Consider the following 23,180-nt stretch of genomic DNA (forward strand, 5'->3'; position numbering starts at 1 on the left):
CAAGCCCCATACTTTACAGATTTTTATGGAGGCTTCATCACATGGATATGATAGTTTATTAACTCAATCTCTAATTTCCACCTCCCCTTCCTAGAGGTTGGGGAGTAGGGTGGAAAGTTGCAAGCTTCTAATCAAGCCTTGGTCTTTCTGATGACCAGCCCCCATCCAGGAGCCCACCAAGAATTACTTCACTGGAACAAAAATCACTCCTCTCACCCAGGGAATTCCAAGGGATTTAGAAGCTCTGTATAAGGTGCTTCTAAACCCTAATTACTCAGGAAATTACAAGATTTTTAGGAGCTGTGTCAGAAAGAAGGTCAAAGACCCAAAACTAGAATGAAATATATTCCTAGCACCCTTATCACTTAGAAAAATCCCAAGAGTTTTAGGAGCTGTGTATCAATAACCAGAGGCAGAGCCCAAGTAAGTATTTCTTACCATGTCACACATGCCTTATCTGGTGACTTTATACTCAAGAAAATAATTTGGTTCCCTTTAACACAAACTCCCAACCCCACCATGCTTCTCAAATACATATATCTCATCCCCTAATAGAGCATATCAAAATACTGATTGGATCAATATACAATATTATCTTATCGTGGCCATTTAAACACTATTTATGATCAAGCCATGGAGTGAACCACAATCCTTGACCTTTCCGTACAATTCTATTTTCCCTGGAATTAAGACTTGCCTTTTTTGTGTTAACATTTTGCTTGGTTTTATGCATATGTAGCAAAGTTTATTCCACAGCTCCCTAAATGGCTTCATCAGATTGCGGTGCAGCTGTCACCTTCTTTGCCCTGAGACTTCTTTTATGTCTCTTTTGTGGGATTCCTGGCTTCCAGGGTCCCACGTCTTCCTCTTTCTTGATGCACTCCTTCATTCTGGTGGAGCGGTGTATCAGCAGCTCCCTGAGAGAAGACTCAGAGGAAGTAAATATCTTAAAATTGTGCACATCTGCAAATGTCATGATTCTACCCATATGCTTGATTTGTAGTTTGTCTGGGTGTGGAATTCTAGGTTGGAAATGATAATGCTCTGATGTATAAGGCATTGATCCAATATTTTACCAATTCCACTAATGCTGTTGAGAAATCTGGAGCCCTTCTGATTTCTGATCCTTTGGATGTGAAATCTCCTTCCCCCCAACTGGCACCTAATTTGATCTTTTCTCCCTATTGCTCTCAAAGTTCAAGTCCCTTCTTCCATTTGATCTAGATTGCTATTGAATCCCTTGAATTTTTCAGGCAGTTATTGTATTCTTCAGCTCTGTGATTTCTGTCTGATACTTTCTTATGTTTTCTATCTTTTTGTTGAAATTTTGACTTTGTCAATGCATGGTTTTCTGACTTTGGTGAGCATCCTTATTGCTGTTACCTTTTTAACTAGGTAAATCACTTACCTCCATTTCATTAGGGTCTGTTTCTGGAGTTTTATCCCATTTTTTAATTTGGAACATATTCCTCTATTCCTTCATTTTCATTGACTCTTTGTGTTGGTTTCTGTGCATTAGGTAAAACAGCCACCTCTCCTAGTCTTAACAGAGTGGCCTTGTAGGGGAGATGAAGCTTTTCAGTCAACCTCAAACTAAGCTGTCCCTCAAACCTTTGTGATGATTCACACCACCTTTGTTTGTTCTTCTTTGTTTTTAGTGGTTCCTAGTAGTTGACAGTGTGCTAAGACCCATTTCGATATAGGTGGTATGGGTATTTTCTTGCTTGCCAAATATGTAAGAATCACTCAGCTAGTTTCTAAATTTCTTTCAGAGGGAATTGTTCATGTGTAGGGGTAGATTCAGTGTGTCCATGAGAGGAGGTGAGTTCATGAGGTTCCTACGTTGCCATCTTGGCCTGGAACCCTGAAAGTTAAGCCAATTTACCTGATCTGTCTTTTTTTTTAATGTGATAGTCTTTTGATGGGTTCCCTCAATCTGGAAATCTATATCTTCTTGTTCTTAGAAATTTTCTTGAATTAATTTCAAGGCTGATTCCAACCCTTTGTGTTTTGTTCTCTCTTTCCAGAATTACTGTTGTTCAGATGTTGAATCTGTCCTCTGTCTATTCGTTTCTCTATTCCCCGTCTCATTGACTTTTATTGTTTATTACTCCAAACAATTTCCTCAACTTTTTCTGCAGTTTTTCAATTGAGTTGCTCATTTCTTTCTTTTTTTTTTTTTTTAAAGAATTTATTTATTTATTTGACAGAGAGAGAAATCACAAGTAGGCAGAGAGGCAGGCAGACAGAGAGAGGGAGAAGCAGGCTCCCCGCTAAGCAGAGAGCCCGATGTGGGGCTCAATTCCAGGACTGAGATCATGACCTGAGCCGAAGGCAGAGGCTTTAACCCACTGAGCCACCCAGGTGCCCCGAGTTGCTCATTTCTGCTACCATATTTTGAATTATAAACATTTTGGTTTTAGTCTTTAAATGTTTCTTTCTTTCCTTTTTTTTTTTTTTTTTTTGTAGAATCCTGTGCTTCTCCATGTAACATCTTCTTTTATTTCTCTGAGGATACTAACGACAATTTCTTTAGAAGCTGTATTTATCTTGCATAGATTATTTGCTCTAAGTGGATGTTTTCTCTTTGTTTTGACCTCTGTCTTTCCTGTTAGAGGGCTTCTTCAAATGTCTAGTGATTTCTGGATTTCCATTAGTATTTAAGAGTCACTTGAAAGCATGTAGAGGGGACTTGTAAGCTGTGTGCTTCAGTGTAGCAAGTATTGGCTGTGTCGCCTTGATATGGAATCCCTTGATATCAGTGTCCTTAAATTCCCACAGATATTTCTTTCAAATCCCTGCCTAAAAGGCCTAATTTTCCTTGCAAGGTTCTGGGAACTATGTATAAGTAAAGTGTCTGGAGTCCTAATATTCATATGTAATTTTTTTTTTTTTAGATTTATTTATTCATCTTAGAGAGAGAGAGCATGCATGCGAGTTGGGGGAGGGGCAAAGGAAGAGGTAGGGAGAATGTTAAGCAGATGCCACACTGAGCACGGAGCCTGACATGGGACCTGATCACACAACCCCAAGATCATGATCTGAGTAGAAATCAAGAGTTGGACATCCAAACCAACTGAACCACCCACAGCCCCATATTTAAGTTTTTGATTGAATCTCATGTTTCAACACGATGCCCTCAGTTGTGCCTTGATTTCCCTAGTCCAGAGATATTCTGTTTTACCTTCTCTGGAAACAAAACCTCCAGTCTTTTGCCCAGGGTAGGAGTGAAGCAGATTCCCAGTTACATGGTATAAAACATGCAATCTGGGAGTCTAACTGCTCCTTAAAGACACTTGAACCAAACCCCATGATTTTAGGTTCATCTTTACTGCCACTTCCAGACATAGCTGGTGCCACCAAATCACTGGCCTTTTGTAGGTTGTGTCATGTAACTCAATTACTTCTGGGCTTTCCTCACTGCTGGTTAAAGATACAGATGCCTCAAAGTAGCTAAGTTGGTTACTACCATTCAAAATATATTTTGAGCCTTAATTGCGTCCTCTCCTGTTCTTTTGTCTTTGACTAGAATGTTTATGCTCTTTAAAAAGTGAATTATGAATTTAAGTATAGTTTTAGGAAAGAATGAATTTCAATGCAAATATTTTGCTTGCCATCTCTAATCAAACCCAAGCCTCGATGACTAAACTTCTCTCCCATTCTCAGAGCCCCTAACATCCTTTCAATCAAATCTTCTGATTAACTCACCCTGAGTAAATTATGATTGCTTGCAACCAAAGAATTATGTTACAATAGGTAATCAACAAATATTAATGTTGATTCTTATACTGTGCTTCATAACAAACATGGTGATTCCAGAATTACTAGGAGGGTAATCATGTTGGGGACAAAAAGACAATTAACTACAATGTGTCTGATATTTTAATAGTAGTGTTCTCTGCTGGTACATGTTATAATTGTCCTGTGTTGGTTATGTCTTGGCTAACTAGACCAAAAAAAAATGTTCTTACTATTAGCCAAGATAAGGTCCTTTTGGGAAAAAAGTTAATAATCTCAGTAGTTTCATGCCACATATCAGTCCTCATAATAATAGCAAGTATAATAAAAATAGAAACTCACACTTACTATGTGCCAGGCACAGTTCTTAAGGGTGTTAAATATATTAGCTAATTTAAATTTTCACAAAACTATTGTTGTCAGTTGGTAATATTCTTATTCCCATTTTACAGATGAATAAATTAAGGCAAATAAAATTTCCCCAGCTTACAAAGTGGTAAGTGCTGGAAGCACAAATTAAGATCTGAACATATTTGGGCTATTTTAGAGTCTGTGGGTTTTGTTTTGTTAGTTAGTTAGTTTGTTTGTTTGTTTGTTTTGAGAGAGCAAGCAAGCATAGGCAGGAGAGGGAAGGGGCAGAGGAAGAGAGAGAAAGAATCTTAAGCAGGCTACACGCTCAGTGCAACGAGGGGCTTGATCTCATGACTCTGAGATCATGACCTGAGCTGAAACCAAGAGTCAGACACTAAACTGACTAAGCCAAACAGGCACACCCACAGTCTGTGGTCTTAACAACCATATCACACTGTCTCTGTATATTTCAAATTAATTCCTATCTCCATTAAATGCTTCCTAGTACTGTGGCTATCAAGTTCTTAAAGGCCCTGCTATTTCTGTGTGTGTGTGTGTGTGTGTGTGTGTGTGTGTGTGTGTATTCCTCATCTTTTTTTTTTTTTAAGATTTTATTTATTTATTTGACAGAGAGAGAGGTCACAAGTAGGCAGAGAGGCACGCAAAGAGAGAGAGGGAAGCAGGCTCCCCGCTGAGCAGAGAGCCTGATACCGGACTCGATCCCAGGCCCCTGAGATCATGACCTGAGCCAAAGGCAGAGGCTTTAACCCACTGAGCCACCCAGGTGCCCCTGTATTCCTCATCTTAACAAAGTAAAATAACTTTCTGAAGGAAAAAGTGTTACAGAACTAGCTATTCTTTTTTTTATTTTAAGATTTTACTTACTTATTTGAGAGAGAGAGTGCTGCGGCGGGGTGGGTGGGTGGTGGGCGGGGAGGAAGAGAACCCCACACGGACTCCACACTGAGTACCGAACCCAGTACCGAGCATGGCCTGGGCCTCGATCCCATCACCCTGAGATCACAACTGGACCCACAATCAAGAGCAGCTCAAATGACTGAGCCACACAGGTGCCCCAGAACTATGCATTCTTAAGTGAGATAGTTACCTACTGTCTGTCCTCTCTACATATCTCCCTTCATCTTCTGACAAGAGCAACCCTCTTTCCTATGAAAAAAACAAATCTCTGAGGTTCAGATGCTGGGGACCCCTCTTGCTCATGGATGAGAATGTGATTTAACTTGGGCTACTGAGAGTATCTTATCTTTCTGGCTATATCAACTGTTCAGGGATGAGCACATGAGCTGTGCAGGGCCAATCACAATATACCCCAAGATTTTTATGACAGTTATTAAGTACCATGCTTTTGTTTTCTCTTATAACAGCTTTACTGAAATCTAATTTACATATGAATATATCCATTTAAAGTGAATGATTCAATGGTTTTTAGTATATCATAGAGTTGTGCAACATCATCACAAACTAATTTTAGAACATTTTCAGCACCTCAAAAAGAAATTCTGGACACATTAGCAGTCAGTCCCTATTCTCCCCAATCTGATTAGCCCTAGGCAAGCACTAATCTACTTTCTATCTCCCTATATAGGTTTGCCTATTCAGGACATTTCATATAAATGGAATCATATCATATGTGATGTTTTTGAATGGCTCTTTTCACTTAGCATGTTTTCAAAGCACACCCATCCCGTAATGTGGATCAGTACTTCTTCTCTATTTACTGCCAAGTACAATTCCATTTCATGAACAGACTACATTTTATTTATCCAGTCAACAGTTGATGGATATTTGGGCTATATCCATCTTTTAGCTCTTAAAAATAATGCTGCTATGAATATTTGTGTACATGTGTTTTCATTTCTCTCCATTATCTAGAAGTGGAGTCACTGAGTCATCTGGTAACTCCAGGTTTAATCTTTTGGGGGAAATGGCAGACCGTTTTCCAAAGAAGTTGTACCAGTTTACATTCTCACCAGCAGTGCACAAGGTTTCCAGTTTGTCCACATCCTTGCCAACATTTGCTATAATGTCTTTTTGATTTCAGCTATCCTCATGGTGTGAAGTGGCATCTCAATGTGGTTTTGATTTCACTCCCCTGATGACTAATGATGTTGAGCATCTTTTCATATGTATATTTCTCCTTTTTATATCTTCTTTGGAGACACGACTATTCAGATCCTTTGTCCATTTTTTAATTGGGCTATTTATCTTTTTATTATTGAGTTGTAAGTGTTATTTATACATTCTAGATCAAGTCCCTTAATGGATATGTGATATGCAAATATTTTCTTCCATTCTGAGGATGTCTGCATACTTTCCTGATGGTATTATTTGAAGCACAAAAGTTTTCAATTTAGATGTAGTCTGAATTACCCAGTTTTTCTTTTGTTGCTTGTGTTTTTAGTATCATATCTAAAAAAACAAAAACAAAAACAAGACAGAAAAACACTAATAGAAGATTGTGAATATTTACTCCTATGTTTTCCTCTAAGACTTTTACATTTTTAGCTCTTATATTTAGGTCTTTGATCATTTCAATTAATTTTTGAATATGGTTTGAGGTAGGGAATACAACTTCATTCTTTTGCATGTGGAAAACCACTTTTTTTGGCACTCTTTGTTGAAAAGATTACTCTTTCCCCATTGAATTACTCTGTTAATATGAGGGTTTTTTTCTGGACTCAATTCTCTTCCATTGGTCTCTAGGTCTATCCTTATGCCAGTACTGCATTGGCTTGGTTACTGTACCTTTGTAGTAAATTCTGAAATCAGAAAATTAGAGTCTTCCAACTTTGTCCACCTCTCCCAAGATTGTTTTGAATATTCTGGGTCCCCTGAATCAATCTCCCTCCCCTCCCCTTTTCTTTTTTCTTCCTCCCTCCCATCCCTTCCTTTCCTTTCTTTCCCCCTCCCTCCTCCTTTCTCCCTCCCTCCTCTCCTCTCTCTCTCCCTTTCTCTGTTTCTCTCTTTCTTTTAAAGATTATTTTTTAAAAGCAGTTTTAGGTACACAACAAAATTAAGAGAAGGTACAGAGATTTCTCCTATACCCCGTCTCTACACATGCATAGTTTCCCCTATCATCAACATCACTTTCCAGAAAGGTATATTTCTTAGCAAGGATGAACCTACATTAACACATCATAATCACCCAAAGTCCATACTATACATTAGGGTTCACTTTTGGTGTTGTACATTCTATGGGTTTGGACCACTGTACAGTTACATATATTCATCATAATATCATATAGAGTACTATCATTACCCTTACAATCCTTGGTGGACTGCCTGTTCATCCTTTTCCCAGGCTATCCTTCAACCAGGCAAACATTTCCATTGCTCCAGGGCTTTACCTTTTCCAGAATGTCATATAATTGGAATCATACAGTGTGTAGCTTTCTCATATTGGGTTCTTTCACTTAGTAATATGCATTTAAGTTTCCTCCATGACTTTTCATAACTTTAACAGCTTGATTCTTTTTCTGCACTAACATCCCATTATCTAGATGTGCCACAGTTTCTTTATCTACTCCCCTGCTATGGGACATCTTGGTTGCTTCTAAGTTTTCACAACTGTGAATAAAACTGCTATAAACATTCAAGCAGAGGTTATTATGCGGACAAAATTTTTCAGCTACTTTGGGTAAATACCAAAAAGTGCAACCTCTGGGTCCCATAGTAAGGGTGTGTTTCACTTTCTAAGAAACCACCAAACTATCTCCCAAAGTGGCTGTACCATTTTGCATTTCCACCAGCAAAGCATGAGAGTTCCTACTGGTCCACATCCTCATCAGCATTTGGTGTTGTCAGTGTAGTGGAATCTCATTATTGTTTTAATTTGCATTGATGATATATGGTATAGAGCCTCTTTTCATGTGCTTATTTGCCAACTGTGTAATTCCTTGATTAGAGGGTTTTGATCCATTTTTAAATCAGGTTGTTTATCTCTTACTGTTGAGTTTTAAGAATTCTTTGCATATTTTGGGTAACAGTCCTTTATCAGAAAGGTCTTTTGTAAATATTTTCTTCCAGTTTACAGCTTGCCTTCCCATTTTCTTGATACTGTCTTTCAGAGAGCAGAAGTTTTAAAATTTAATGAAGTTCAGCTTATCCATTATTTCTTTCATGGATCATGTCTTTGGTTACATCTAAAAAGCCATCACCATACCCAAGGCTATCTAGGTTTTCTCCTATGTTGCATTCCAGGAGTTTTATAGTTTTGCATTTTATATTTCAATATTTGATCCATTATTTTTGTGAACTGTATAAGGTTTGCATCTATATTTATAATTTTGTTTATGGATATCCGGTTGTTCTAGCACCATTTGTTGAAGAGACTATCTTTGTTCTACCATATTACTCCTTTGTCAAAGATCAGTTGACTATATTTATGGGGGTCTATTTATAAGCTTTCTATTCTGTTCCACTGATTATTTGTCTATTCTTTTGCCTATACCACTCCATTTTGATCACTATAGCTTTACAGTAAGTCTTGAAGTTGGGGAGCATGAATCACCCAACTTCGTTCTTTTCCTTCAATATTATGTTGGCTATTCTGAATCTTTTGCCTGCCCATATGAGCTTTAAAATCAGTTTGTTGTTATCCATAAGATAACTTTGGTGGGATTTTGATTGGGATTGAGTCGAATCTATAAATCAATTTGGGAAAGAGAGATATCTTGACAATATTGAATATTCCTATTCTATTAAGGTCCTAAAGCTTACTTTTAAAGATCTATTTAGTATGATATTAGCTGTAGGGTTTTTTGTAGTTTTTATCAAGTTGATAATGTTCCCTTTAATTCCTAGTTTACGGACAATTTTTTTTATCATGAATAAATATTAGGTATTGTCAATTTTTTTTTCTGCATCTATTGATAAGATTACATGATTTTCCTCTTAGCCTGATGGTGTGGTAAACTTCATCAACTGACTTTTTAATGCCAAACCAGCCTTGCATACCTAGGATAAATCCCACTTGGTCATGGTGTATAATTATTTGTATGCTTTTTAAAAATTTGATTTGCTGGGACGCCTGGGTGGCTCAGTTGGTTAAGCAGCTGCCTTCGGCTCGGGTCATGATCCCAGCGTCCTGGGATCGAGTCCCACATCGGGCTCCTTGCTCCGCAGGGAGCCTGCTTCTCCCTCTGCCTCTGCCTACCACTCTGTCTGCCTGTGCTCGCTCGCTCTCTAACAAATAAATAAATTAAAAAAAAAAAAATTTGATTTGCTAATATTTTGTTGAGTATTTTTACATCTATGTTAGTAAGAGCTACTAGTCTGTAGCTTTCTTTTCTTAATATGTCTGTCTGATTTTGCATTAGAGGTATGGTGGCCTCACAGAATGAGTTAGGAAGTATTTCCTCTTCTTCTATCCTCTTGAAGAGATTATAGAGAATTGGTATAACTTCATCCTTGAATGTTTGACAGAATTCACCAACCTGTCTGGCCCTGGTGTTTTTTGTTTGTAAGGTCATTAATTATCAATTCAATTTTTAAAAATTTCTTTTTTTAAGATTTATTTATTTCAGAGAGAGAGAGAATGCATGCACATGGGAGAGAGGCAGAGAGACAGAATCTTCAAGCGGACTCCCCAATGAGGGCCGAATCCCAGAACACATGAGATCATGACCTGAGATGAAACCAAGAGTTAGACACTCAACTGAATGAGCTACCCAGGCATTCCAGATTCAGCTTCTTTAATAGACTTAAGCCTGTTCAGATCATCTATTTTTTTGGTGAGATTTTGACAGTTTGTGTCTTTCAAGGAACTGATCCATTTCATTTAACTTACCATTTGTGGTCATGGAGATGTTAGTACTTTTTAAAATTATACTTCTAATGCCCATCAAAAGGAATCTGTACAAACTTTCATTTCTAATATTAGCAATTTGTGTCCTCTCTGCTTTTATTTAGTTAGCCTGACTAGAAGCTTACTTATGTTATAGTCCCTTGGATTTCTGTATGGATTTTATGATAAGATGGGCACTTTCTACAGTGAAGCCAACTGGGATTTTGCTAAAGGCTGTACTAAATATACAGACAATGGTGAGGACTAAAGCCATCTTAACAATATTGAATCTTTTGACCTATGAACATGAGCCTTCTTTCCATTGACTGCACTCTAATTCCTTTCAACAACTCTTATAATTTTCAGAGTACAACTTTTGTATTCAATTTGTTAAATTTATTATGTTATTATTTTTGTTATTATAAATGGAATTGTTTTTTAAATTTTATTTCTGGATTGTTCATTGCAAGTATTTAGAAATAAAATTGTTTCTATGTCTTGGTCTTGTATCTGGCAACCTTACTAAATTTTATTAGTTTTCCTCATTTTTAGAATGGATTCCCTAGGATTTTCTATGTATGATATGATGACATTTGAAAATAGAGATGATTTTACTTCTTTCTTTCATTTTTTTAATAAAGATTTTATTTACTTATTTGACAGACAGAGATCGCAAGTAGGCAGAGAGGCAGGCAGAGAAAGAGGAGAAAGCAGGCTCTCCACGGAGCAGAGAGCCCGATGCGGGGCTCCATCCCAGGACCCTGGGATCATGACCTGAGCCGAAGGCAGAAGCTTTAACCCACTGAGCCACCCAGGTGCCCCTACTTCTTTCTTTCAAATCAGAGTTCATTCTATTCTGTTTTCTTGCCTGAATGTCCTGACTAGAACTTCCAATGCAACGAAGAGCAGAAATTTTGAGAGCATATAACTATTTTTCTAATCTTAGAGGTAAACTATTCAGTCTTTTATGCTTAAATATGATGCTAATTGTAAGGTTTTTGTAGGTGCCCTTCATCAGATTGAGAGAGTTCTCTTCTATTCCTAGGGTTGAAAGTTTTTAATCACGAAAGTGTATTCGATTTTGTCAAATTTGTTTCTGCATCTATTGAGATGTTCATGACATCTTTAATCTGTTTACATGTTACATTACATTAATTGATTTTAACAGGTTAAACCAACTTTGTGTTCCTGGGAAAAATTCCACTTGGTAATGGTGTAAAATCTTATTTTGAGTTGCTGGATTCTATATAGTAGAGGATATATATAGTAGAGGATATATACATATTTGTTGAGGATTTTTTCCATCTACATTCATGAGTAATTGCTCTGTAGTTTTCTTTTCTTGTGATGTCACTATATGGTTTTGTTAACAGGTTAATATGTGGCCTAATATAATAATTTGTAAATATTCACTTCTTTTCTGTTTAATTAATTAATTAATTAGTTTTTAAAATTTTAATAAACATATAATGTATTTTTATCCCCAGGGGTACAGGTCTGTGAATCGCCAGGTTTACACATTTCACAGCACTCATCATAGCACATACCCTCCCCAATGTCCATTTCCCCACCACCCTCTCCCGTTCCCCCTCCCCCCAGCAACCCTCAGTCTGTTTTTTGAGATTGAGTCTTTTATGGTTTGTCTCCCTCCCAATTCCATCTTTTCATTTTTTCTTTTCCTACCTCCCCCTAACCCCCCCGCATTGCATCTCCACTTCCTCATATCAAAGAGATCATATGATAGTTGTCTTTCTCCGATTGACTTATTTCGCTAAGCATGATACCCTCTAGTTCCATCCATGTCGTCGCAAATGGCAAGATTTCATGTCTTTCGTAATTAATTAGTTTTTAAGAGAGGGAGGGAGAGTCAGGGGGGATGGGAAAAGGGAGGGGGAAAGAGAGAATCTTAAGCAGACTCTGCGCCTAATGCAGAGGCTGAGAGAGTGCCTCATCTCATGACCCTGAGATCATGACCTGAGCTGAAATTAAGGGTCAGACACTTGATGAATAAGGCACCCAGGCACCCCTATGCTTGTTTGTTTGTTTGTTTGTTTTTAAGAGATTGGAAAGAACTGGTACTAATTCTTTAAATGTTTGGTAAAACTCACCAATGAAGCCATCTAGTCCTGAACTTTTCTTCATGGGTTTAAAGAAAATTACTAATTCAAAGTTGTCCATTTCCTCTAATTATCATTCAGTTATTTACAGTATTGCTTTACAATTCTTTTTTATATCACTAATGTTAGTATTTGTCTTCCCTCTTTCATTTCTGACTCTAGTAATTTGAGTCTTTTCTCTCGTGCTCAGTCTAGCTAGAGGTTTGTCAATTTAAAAAAAAAAAGGATTTTATTTATTTATTATTTGCAAGAGAGAGAGTATGAGTGGTGGGGGGGGGGGCAGAGGGAGAGGAAAAAGCAGGCTTCCCACTGAGCAGGGAGCCCAACTCCAGGCTCTATCCCAGAACTCTGAGATCATGACCTGAGCGGACGGCAGATTCTTAACCAACTGAGCCACCCAGGTGTCCCTGTCAATTTTGTTGATATTTTCAAATAATCAACTTTCAAGTCTGTAATTATCCTCTATTCTTTTTCTATTCTCTACTTCCTTATTTTTTTACTCTAATCTTTACTATTTCCTTTCTTGTTCCTTCTTGGATTTTGTTTGTTCTTCTTTTTAAAGTATCTCAGGCAGAAAGTTAAGTTACTGATTTAGAATCTTTCCTCATTTGTAAGGTAGCAGTTTACAACTATAAATTTCAATGTAAGTAGTGCTTTAGCTGCTCTCTTAAGTTTTGGTATACATATTTTCATTTTCACTTATCTCAAAGTATTTTCCTGGTTTTGTTTGTTTGTTTTTAAGTAGGTCCACTCCAGGGGCACCTGGTAGCTTAGTTCGTTAAGAGTCTGCCTTCAGCTCAGGTCATGATCCCAGGGTTCTGGGATCGAGTCCTGCACTGGGTTCCCTGCTCAGTGGGGACCCTGCTTCTCCCTCTCCTGCTCCCCTCTGCTTGTGTTCTCTCTCTCTAATAAATAAATAAAATCTTAAAAAAAAAATAAGTAGGTCCACTCTCAGCATGGAGCCCAACATAGGGCTTGAACTCATGACCCTGAGATCAAGACCTGAGCTGAAATCAAGAGTCAGACACTCAACCAACTGAGCCATCCAGACACCCCATATTTCAAAATATTTTCTAATGTCTTCTGTAATTTCTTCTTTGACCTACTGTTTATCTAGGAGTGTGTTGTTTAATTTCCACTTCTCTGTGAGCTGCACAAATTTCTTTGTTATTGACTTCTAATTTCATCCCACTGTGGTCAGAGAACATACTTTGTATGACTTCAATCCTTTCAAATTCACTGAGGCTTGTTTTATGGCCTAACATATGGTCTATCCCAGGAATGTTCCATATGCACTCAAAAGAATGTGTGTTCCACTGGTGTTGGGTGGAGTGTTCTATGGATGTCTGTTGGTCCAGTTGGTTTAAACTGTTGTTCAAGTCTATTTCCTTGTTGATGATCTATCTATTGTTTAACCCATTATTTAATGTGGGGCATTAAACTCTCCCATTAATATTGGTGGATTGCCTATTTCTCCCTCCAATTCTGTCAGTTTGGGCTTCATGTACTTGGGGGCTCTGTTTGTTAGGTGCATATATATTTATAACTGTTTTATCTTCTTTATGGATTAACATTTTTAGCATTTAATGTGCTTATTTTTCTCTAATAATTTTTTTCAGTTCTATTTTGTCCGATATTAGTATAACCACTCCAGTTTTCTTGTGGTTGCTGTTTGGTTGACATCTTTTTCCATCTTTTTTGCTTCCGACCTGTTTGTATATTAGGAACCTAAGGAATGTCTCCTGTGGATAGCACATATTTGGGATTTTATTTTTCTATCACCTATTTCCGGCAATTTCTGCCTTTTGATTGTTTTATCCATTCTTATTCAATGTTACTGATGTAGTTGAATATATGTCTGTCACTTTCCTTTCTGTTTTCCATATGTCTCATGTCTTTTTTGTTTTTCTGTTCTTCCTTTACTGTTTTCTTTTGCACTAAGTGGATATTTTCTAACATAGCATTTTAATTCAGTGATTTGTTTTTACCATATTTTTCCTCAGTGGTTGCTCCTGGGCTTACCATACATGTCTTATCAAAAAAACCCTTCAGGGTGCCTGGGTGGCTCAGTGGGTTAGGCCTCTGCCTTCTGCTCAGGTCATGATCCCGGAGTCCTGGGATTGAGCCCCGCATCGGGCTCTCTGCTCAGTGGGGAGCTGCTTCCCCCTACCCCTCTGCCTGCCTCTTTGCCTACTTGTGATCTCTCTCTCTCTCTCTGCCAAATAAATAAATTAAAAAAACAAAAACAAAAACAAAAAACCTTCAGATTTATATTAACTTAATTCCAATGAGTTATACAAATGTTAGTCCTATTTAGCTCTACTCTCTTGTCTCCATTTTTTGATGTCATTGTTGTACATATTACAGCTATACATGCTATAAACCCCAAAATATATTGTTATAATTGCCGCTTTATGTAATTGTATGTGTTTTAAAGAAGATGAAAGAGGAAGGAGAGCAAGGATATATTTATGGAGTTTGTTATATTAATCTTCTTCAATCATTTCTAATTTTCTTTATTTGTTCCTGTGGATTTGAGTTACTATCTGGTATCATTGTCTTATCTCACACAACTTTCCTCTACTCCAACTTCCTTTGTGCTATTATATATATCTTAAATATATTACATTTCTATGTTACAGTCCCAACAATACAGTTATATACATACTGTTTTATACAATTGTTTTTAAAATCAACTGAGAGAGTAAAGGATAAGAAATATTCATCATAGGGGTGCCTGGCTGGCTCAGTTGGTAGGATATGCAACTCTTGATCTCAGGGTTGAGAGTTCAAGCCCCACACTGGGTGTAGAGGTTACTTAAAAATAAAGTCTGAACGGGTGCCTGAGTAGCTCAGTCAGTTGAGTGTCTGACTCTTGATTTTGGCTCAGGTTATGATCTCAGGGTCATGAGATCAAGCCCCATGTTAGGCTCTGAGTCTGAGTCTGCTTGAGATACTCTCTGTTCCTCTCTCTCTGCCCCTGAGTCTGCTTGAGATACTCTCTGTTCCTCTCTCTCTGCCCCTCCCCCTGCTTGTGCTCTCTAAATAAATAATAAATAGATAAATAAAGTCTTAAAAAATAAAATGAAATTTTAAAAAGAAATATTCATTATAACATTTTCTATATAATTGCCTTTACTTATGCTCTTTTTAAAAATTTTTAAAAAGATTTTATTTATTTATTTGACAGAGAGAGAGAGTGATCAGACAGAGAGAGTGACAGTCAGAGAGGCAGGCAGAGAGGAAGGGGAAAGCAGGCTCCCTGCTGAGCAGGGAGCCCGATGCGGGGCTTGATCCCAGGACCCTGGGATCATGACCTAAGCTGAAGGCAGAGGCTTAACCCACTGAGCCACCCAGGTGTCCCTTATGCTCTTTTTTAAAAATGTGATTTTGAATTACTGTCTGGAGTCATTTCCTTTCAACCTAAAGAATTCCATAGTACTGCTTGTAAACCATTTGTGCTAGCAACAAATTATCTCAGTTTTCTTTACCAGGAATGACTTGATTTCACCTTTTTTTTCCTCCTGCAAAAAAGCTTTATTGCTTCCATTTCATCCATGGCTTCGGAGAGGGGTCCTGGGTGGTTAAAAAGCTGCCTAGTCATTGCAGGAAGAGGCCCAGGCACAAGCCCAGCACCAAGGCGATGCCAGAGGGGCCCCTCAAAGGCTGCTGGATTTCAGAGGGCTCTAGTCATGCCTGATGGTGAGCCTTTTAAATAGAATGCATTGCCCAGCACAGTGTGGGGGCCGACCAGTCTACGGACGTTAGGCAGGTGATTGTCCATCTTCTTGGTGAGTTTCACCTCCTCAGCTAGAAGTGGTTCTCCAGGAAGTCACAGAGGTGGGGGTCTGCCTGGACAGAACCCAGGGCATGAAGATCTAAAAGGGCCTCGTTCAGGTTCTTCTCTAGAACAAGAAACCATCTTGGGATGGCTTCTGCACGCCTAGGAAGAGGGCACCTAGGAAGAGGCCACACTGGTTTTTCATTTTCAAGAGATGCTCAGTGCCCTCACCTCTCCTTAGCCAACTTGTGGAAGAAGGGGCCCACGTCCTCCAGAGCCATGTCTTCACAATGGAAATAGAGGCCCAGAAAGAGACCAGTGTAGGAGGCCAGCAGATGCAAGCTGACCAGGCAGCTGACAGCAGCCTCCACCTCTGTAGAATAATTCTGAAAAACCTGGGAGCTCACAGTTCGTTGGTAATAAGAAGAGAAGCTCAAAATAGGGTATTGGCTGGTCCCAGGGGCAAAGGGTGGCAGAAAAGGTGGCTCTAAAGGTTGTGACCAGAAAAAAGTTGGAGGGTGGTCGGAGGGTGAAGAGGCAACTCTGGGTCTGTTCTATCCAAACACTGTTGAAGCAAGACACAGATCTGCAGGACTGCTGGGTGCACTGCTTATTCCACCTTCATTTTTAAAATAGTTTGGCTACAAGGCACCTGGGTGGCTCAGTCGCTTAAGCGTCTGCCTTTGGCTCAGGTCATGATGTCAGGATCCTGGGATCGAGGCCTGCGTCAGGCTCCCTGCTCAGTGGGGAACCTGTTTCTCCCCTGCCTATCGCTCTGCCTACTTGTGTTCTTTCTTTCTCTCTCTGTCAAACAAATAAATAAATAAAATCTTAAAAAAATAAAAAAATAATTTTGCTAGATGTAAGATTTTGGGTAGACAGTTTCCCCCCCACCTTTTGGCATTTCAAATATGCCATCCCATGGCCTTCTGCCCACCACAAGTATCTGATGAGAAATTTGCTGTTAATCTTAAAGAAGTTCCTTTGTATGTAACAAGTTGTTTTTCTATTTCTGCTTTTAAGACTTTATCTCTTTCAGGATTTTTTATTATGATTTATCTCCATGTGGATCTCTTTGAGTTTATCTTAGAATTCTTTGAACTTTGGGGCGCCTGGGTGTCTCAGTGGGTTAAAGCCTCTGCCTTCGGCTCAGGTCATGATCCCAGGGTCCTGGGATCGAGCCCTGCATCGGGCTCTCTGCTCAGCAGGGAGCCTGCTTCCTCCTCTCTCTCTCTCTGCCTTCCTCTCTGCCTACTTGTGATCTCTGTCTGTCAAATAAATAAATTAAAAAAAATCTTTAAAAAAAAAACACAAAAACTGCAAAACCTTAAAAAAAAAGAATTATTTGAACTTTGATGTATACATTGTTTTTCATCAAATTTGCAAGTTTTCAACCATTATTTCTTCAAATAGCTTTTTCCTATTCCTTTCTCTTTCTGCTCTCCTTCTGGCACTCCCATCGTGCATATGCTGTGTGCCTGATGTGTTGCATATTTCTCTTAGTCTCTGTTCAATTTTATCCATTATTTTTCCCTATTCCTTGGATTAAGTGAACTTTATTGATTATCTTCAAACTTACCAATTCTTTCTACTTTAATTTTAAATCAGCTGTGAGGTCCTTTAATGATTTTTCACTTCAATCATTGTACCTTCTAATTCCAATATTTCCAATGAGCTCTTTTTAAACATAATTTTCATCTTTTTGTTGATATTCTTAATCTCATGAAACACTGTCATGATATCTTACTTTACTTTTTTTTAATTTAAATTCAATTAGTCAACATATAGTACATCATTAGTTTCAGATGTAGTGTTCAATAATTCATCAGTTGCATATAACACCTAGTGCTCACCACATCATGAGGCCTCCTTAATTAATTTACTTCTTCAAGCATGGTTTCCTCTTGTTGCTTGAACATATTTATAGTGGCTGCTTTGAAGTCTTTTTCTATTTTTTTTTGTGTGTGTTTATGTGTGTTAGATTGCTTTTAATTACTGACAGCTGGGGAGGGCTGGGGCCTGTGCAGTGGTGGTGTCACTACCCCCCTCGTCAGACCTTCAGGGACCAGGCCAGTGCCCACAGGTCCTGAGCCCATGCCAGCAGACCCCAGTGTTGTACTCTGTCCCTCAGGGATAAGACCCCAGCAAAGGATGAAATATTTTTCACTAAATCTGACATCTGGGTCCTATCACAGGCATCTTCTATTGCTTGCATTTTTTCTCCATGAATGAATCACACTTTCCTGTTTCTTTGAACACCTCATACTTTTTTGATGAAAAAATCTGGATAATATATTTAGCATGTTAATAAATGATAGCATGATAATATAGCCTGGGATATGTTAGGTCATATATTTTAGCAATTCCAGCCTACAGGGCTTATTGATGTTGTTTGCTCAAGTATTTGTTCAGCATCTTGTCTGGATTATTTTAGTGAGGTCCATTTCACCCACTGCATGCAGCCTGCGATGTTGTTCCTCAGTGGGTGCAGCCTTGGGCATGCATACAGTCACCCTGAAATGACAGTGGTTTTATCACCTATCTTTCACTGACACTTTCTCCAATCTTTCTGTTAAACTGTCTGTCGCTGTTAGTATTACACCCAGCTATTAGCCTCCATGAATTGCCAGCTGATTGCTTTATTGTTTTTGAGGCACAAATTGCTTTTCCACCTGCTACAATTAAATTTAGGCTCATTTGCAGGATTAATTTTTAAGGCCAGTCTTTGAACATTGTTCTGCCACCACGAAGGTGCTTTTTGATCTGTCTCTTTCCCTGGTTCTCCTTTATAAATGAACCAGCTCTGTTTTAGTTTCTTGCTTTCATGAAGCTACCATCTTCCTCTTAATTATGGAAGCTGCAGAACATTGGCCACATTTGCCTGGAACTTAAACTCTGTGGTGCAGAGATGAGAACTGCTGATGACCTGGCCCTCCTAAGGCAGTACCATATCCCTCAACTGGGAGTTGGGGAGAAAAGGATCCCTGTATTCTTGACTGAATTGTCTGGAGTTGACTTTCCATCATGCTGAGTTGCAAGGGGAGAAGGAGGGAGTAAGTTGTGGTTCAAACGTCACAGATTTTCCCTCTTTTGATTTATTTATTTATTTTTCAAATTATTTTTATTAACACATAATAGATTATCCCTCTTTCTTACCAAGTTTTAGTGTATCAGGGAAAAAACCCCAGCATGTCTGACTTCACGTTGCTTCTATTTCCCTTGCTGCTGCGACCTACAGCTTAGAAACTTCTGCTTTAGCCCTGCATGTACGTAGGCATGTTAATCATCAAAGAGATTTTGCTTAGGGCATGATCTGCTAGTATTTCATATTACAGCTAATATTTGCAAAAACTGCTTTCTGCCGAAAACCTACCTCACCCAAGGAGATAAGGAAGCACATATGGAATTGACTATGCTACGCTTAATGTTTATAGGAATGACATGATCAGAGTCCTGTACACAAAGATCAACTGACCAAGGACAAACAAGTTTTATGACCAGGCATCAGTTACCTTCTGACTCCAACCCCCTTTTGCTTCCCCTGCTTTGCTAACATAAAAGAAACTTGAATTTCATGCTAAGGGGAGAAGGTTGTTTAGGATAATAGTCTGTATCTCCTTGGTTTGCTGCATTTCCAGATAAAGTCACTTTCCTTACCCCAACATCTTGCCTCTAGACTTGTCATGCAGTTGAGTAGAACAAGCTTAGACTTGGTTACATCACATTTTCTTGAATAATCTGTTTCCTCATTTGCTTAGCCCCTTAGCACAATGTCCAAAGAGTCTATATAATTGTTTTAAAAATAATTTTCACCAGGGTTGCCTGGGTGGCTCAGTTGGTTAAGTGTTTGACTCTTGGTTTCAGCTCAGGTCATGATCTCAGGACCATGAGATTGAGCCACATGTCAGGTACACGCCGAGTGTGGAGTCTGCTTGAGATTCTTTCTCCCTCCCCCACCCTCCCCCACTTCCTCCTTCCACTCATGTTCTCTCTCTCTTAAGTGAATGAATGAATGAATGAGTAAATAAAATCCTTGAAAAAAATGATTTTCACCAGTTATACCTGTCTTGCTGGGGAGCAATTCCACAGAGCTCTTCTGCCACCATTTTGTAAGTAGCCACCCTTCCTGGTATTTTTTCTGCTAAACTAAGCTTCTAGAATTTGGATCTCAGGTTACTTCAAGCAATCATTATGTTCCTGGAGTGAGCCTTGCAAGGAACAGAGGGAGAGACACGGAGAGCCTGGTGACATCATGGGAGCCCCTGGATCAGCCCTACACTTGGGATCATCTGGACTTCACCGTCAGATAAGCCAAAAAGATTGCTTCTTTCCTTAGCTAGTTGAAATTGAGTTTCTTACATGTAACTAAGAGTTGTAACTAATATCCTGAACGTCAAACCTTTAATAATGTGTGAGTAAATGATAAGGACTTAGGAAAGCTTGTTCAACAAAATTGGTATCTAGGGTCATTTTTATATGACCTTTTTGATAGCTCACCTTGTCCCAATAATTTATGGGCTCTTGATGCTTAATGAAATACAGAGACATCATTTATGGTGACTAATAGATGTTCTTCTTAATAAGGATTTTTAATATGTTCCTATACATCTGTCAATATTTCTTGACATCCAAAGGGTTGGTTCCAAGGAAGACTCAATGTTGACTGCTAATGCTGAATTATAATATTAAGAATAGTACAGAGGCCTGACCTCAATTATAGAAAGTTCTTATAAGTCAGGTAATCTCTCTTTTCCATTAGCCTGTAGCTGATTCATTAGAATATCTCTTGTAAGCATATCGTTATCCAAATATTGGAGCTAGTTACAAACCTCTTTAAACAAACTATAAGTGGAAAAAGGGAAGATTATGTATTGTTACTTTTTTTTTAAAAGAGAAAGATCTGTGTGTTCATTCTTCTCTGCAGAAAGTTTTTTTTTAAGATTTTATTTATTTATTTATTTCTCAGAGAGCAAGAGTGTGCAAGTGCACAAGCAGGCAGAGCAGCAGGCAGAGGCGGAGAGATAAGCAGGCTCCCAGATGACCAAGGAGCCCGATGTGGGACAAAATCCCAGGACCCTGGGATCATGACCTGAGCCGAAGGCAGTGGCTTAACCGACTGAGCCACCCAGGTGCCCTTGTTACTCTTTTTTAAAAAAAATTTATTTTATTTATTTGAGGTTGGGGGAAAGTAAGGAGGGGCAGAGAGAGAGGGAGAGATAGTCCCATACTGAGTGCAGAGCCCAATGTGGGGCTCAATCTCACGACCCTGAGATTACCCCCTGAGCTGAAACTAAGAGTTAGCACTTAACTGACTGCACCACCCACTCACCCATATATATTGTTATTCTTGATGTGATGAAGAAAATCTAGGTAATCTAAGATTTTTATTTACTTGGTAGGATATTCCTTTGAAATAGTAAAGGATGGGTCGAGTTTGTTAGAAATACAGAAATATCCAGAGAAGTCTGGGAGAATTTATAGGTCAAGGCTGTAAGCAATTTTATCCTACCTCTCAGGTCAATATTCTTCCCTAACTCCTTCTTTTGAGATAGATACTTATGGCAAGTGTTGGAAACAGGAAAAACATCAGACATTATTATAATATTGGCATTTATCAAAACTTGGTTTAAAAAGGCCTTTCTCAGGGCCCCTGGGTGGCTCAGTGGGTTAAAGCCTCTGCCTTTGGCTCAGGTCATGATCCCAGAGTCCTAGGTTCGAGCCCCACATCTGGGATCTCTGCTTAGCAGGAAGCCTGCTTCCTCCTCTCTCTCTGCCTGCCTGCCTCTCTGCCTACTTGTGATCTCTCTGTCAAATAAATAAATAAAATCTTAAAAAAAAAATAAATAAAAGGCCTTTCTCCCTGGGTAAGACTTACAAAGCACCTTAACCTAATGTATATTTACTGCTTGCCAGTAAAGTCTCTGAAGATTCTGCAATTCAGTGATCTCTGTCATGTTTGGGATATCTCTAGGATTCCAGGAAAACCACAATTAGTGGGTTTTGGAATCAAGGCAGCGAGTGTGTAACAAAATGTATAGATCCATCAAAAAAATCTCACTACTTCCAATTAAATGGGAGAGAGGTGAGGTGAATTCAAGACACTCAATTATTTTTACAATAGTGAAAGTTTTATGGCTATTACTAAAGAAAAGGGGAAAAGTACCCCAGAAAAATTTTTTTTTAAGATTTTATTTACTTATTTGACAGAGATCACAAGCAGGCAGAGAGGCAGGCAGAGAGAGAGAGAGAGAGGGAAGCAAACTCCCTGCTGAGCAGAGAGCCGATGCGGGGCTCGATCCCAGGGCCCTGAGATCATGACCTGAGCCAATGGCAGCAGCTTAACCCACTGAGCCACCCAGGAGCCCCCCCCAGAATAAATTTTAATGAACAGATTTGATTTATTTGTAATCAGCAGATTGTTTTAAATACTTTAAGCTTCTGAGTTACCCGAGAGCAGTATGCATCTTAGAGAGCTTACAAGCCATCTGCAGTTTACTTTGCACTAATAATGGTCCTGCTCTTTGAACCATTATTCACAGAAATAGAAAATTAAATGTCCACTGGTTTCTAGGGCTTCATAAATCATGAATTGGTAGGATCTGAGTTCCACTAATTGTACTTGAGAATCTAATATGCTTGAGTTGCAGACTTGTACTCTGATCTTATTCTGATAGTAAAATCTTATGTGAGAAGGGTTTTTCTTTCTTTTTTTTTTTTCCTACAGGCTTGGGGTAGATGAGAATATGGGTGAGATTGTGGCTTGCAATCGACTGACCTATCACTTGCTAGAATGTTTGCATTTTGGGATCTCCATCTTCACTCTGCTGCCTCAGCAGTATATTTGAGTTGGTCCTACAGAGATGAATTTCAAGGAAAACATCACCTAGACTTTATTTCAAATTACCCTGAGGATAATATATTCTACTGAAGCCCAAAAATGCTATGTTCATAATCTGCTGTTATGATATATGACTCAGAGAAGGTAAATGTCCTGTCAACTTCAATCTCTCTTTATTATTTTTAGGGAGGGCTAGTTTCCATTATCAAAAGCAGATAAGGAATGCCAGCAATCATTTGTCATTCAAAATGGAACACTTACTTAGCTGTGAATGAATGAAAACCATCATGTGGTACGTTTGTTTTTTTAATAGTGGTGATAAAGTCACAACTCAAGGTCAGGGAACATTCAAATGTGGTTTTACTGGGTTGCTTATATTTTTTGGATAGGCTGGAAAGAAAATTCTGCAATAGTAACTTTGGTTTTTGAATACATTTTTCCCTCTAAAACAGAGACAAGAAGAAACCTGACATTTTTTCTCATCTTCTGAAATGGTAATTAAGTTTTATATCTTCCACCTACAGATTTTTAGTTCCAGTTTGAGGTAGT

General features: G+C 38.6%; 1 protein-coding gene and 1 pseudogene across 2 annotated transcripts in view; both read right to left on the reverse strand.

Annotated features, from left to right (window-relative positions):
• GXYLT2 (glucoside xylosyltransferase 2) overlaps window positions 1-23,180 on the reverse strand; it is a gene marked incomplete at its 5' end in the record, with an annotated part of 92,429 nt that overhangs the window by 37,326 nt on the left and 31,923 nt on the right. The gene's annotated exons all lie outside the window — the stretch shown is intronic.
• On the reverse strand, window positions 15,699-19,899 carry LOC308351332 (ferritin light chain-like; annotated as a pseudogene). The gene is made up of 2 exons: window positions 19,856-19,899; window positions 15,699-16,243 (listed from the first exon to the last, which is right to left on the reverse strand). The product of its transcript is annotated as a ferritin light chain-like (transcript).

The sequence above is a fragment of the Martes martes genome (genome assembly GCF_963455335.1).
Source record: "Martes martes genome assembly, chromosome: 1".
NCBI lineage: Eukaryota > Metazoa > Chordata > Mammalia > Carnivora > Mustelidae > Martes > Martes martes.